The sequence below is a fragment of the Psammomys obesus genome, unplaced genomic scaffold (assembly GCF_907164565.1).
Source record: "Psammomys obesus unplaced genomic scaffold, mPsaObe1.curated_primary_1811, whole genome shotgun sequence".
Taxonomy (NCBI): Eukaryota; Metazoa; Chordata; class Mammalia; order Rodentia; family Muridae; genus Psammomys; species Psammomys obesus.
In genome coordinates this window covers 21,235,778-21,236,533 of record NW_026585797.1, presented here as the reverse complement: position 1 = coordinate 21,236,533, position 756 = coordinate 21,235,778, and the positions used below count along the sequence as shown (strand labels likewise).

The 756-nt window shown below is 63.1% G+C and overlaps 1 protein-coding gene across 1 annotated transcript in view; it reads left to right on the top strand.

Annotated features, from left to right (window-relative positions):
* The first annotated feature begins 322 nt into the window (after positions 1-322).
* Positions 323-756, top strand: part of L3mbtl3 (L3MBTL histone methyl-lysine binding protein 3) — a 97,461-nt gene continuing 97,027 nt past the window's right edge. The window contains exon 1 of the mRNA XM_055599351.1: positions 323-448. The gene's annotated coding sequence lies outside the window, so the exon portion shown is untranslated. The remainder of the gene's footprint in view (positions 449-756) is intronic.

Below are 756 nucleotides of genomic sequence, written 5' to 3'. Positions count from 1 at the left end.
CGACGGCGCGGGACCGGGGCCCGCTCCTTAATGGCTGAACGCACACGCTGAACCGGCACATGGTGGATCCGCCGCTCGGAGGACGGCCTTGGGGAGGGAGGAAAGAAAAAAAAAAAAAAAAAGTAAAGTGCCAAAGCAGACAAAGAAGCTGTAACCCCGGCAGCCTCTCGCATCCGCTCGGGCCGGCGCGGGAGCGGCGGCGGGGACGGCGGGCACGGCTGCACCTGAGGCGGCCGCCCGCGGGGGGCCGAGCCGCTCGGTCGCCGCTTTCCCAGCGGCCGAGGCGCAGCGGCGGCGGCGGCGGCCCCGGCACCAGCGCAGTTCCCCTCTCCCCAGCCCTGACTCTACGCGCACATGCGCACTGCGCCCGCAGCCCTGGACCATTTGTCAGGACTACTCGTGAGACGGAGAAAAAAAGAGAGAGAGAGAGAGAGGAGAAAATTTGGGGGTAAGGAGCGGTTGATCGGATCTAATCTCTAATTAATCCGCAGGCCGGCCCGTGCCGAAGGCGTCCCCCGGGTTTGGTTGTTTTCTGGCTTTTTTTGTTTTTTTCCGGGTGAGGGTGAAAGTTGTGAGACGTGGAGAGGGCAGGAAGCGCACCCTCGTCTTGGGAAAAGAGATCAGGGGAGGGGAAGGAGGAAAGGGGGCTTCTCCCCCGCTTCTCTGCGCCTCTGGGAAAGAGGAGAAAACTTAATCCCGGGAGGGGGGGGCGGGAAAAAAAAGTGGGCAAGTGACTCGGAAGCGGCTGGAGGGGGG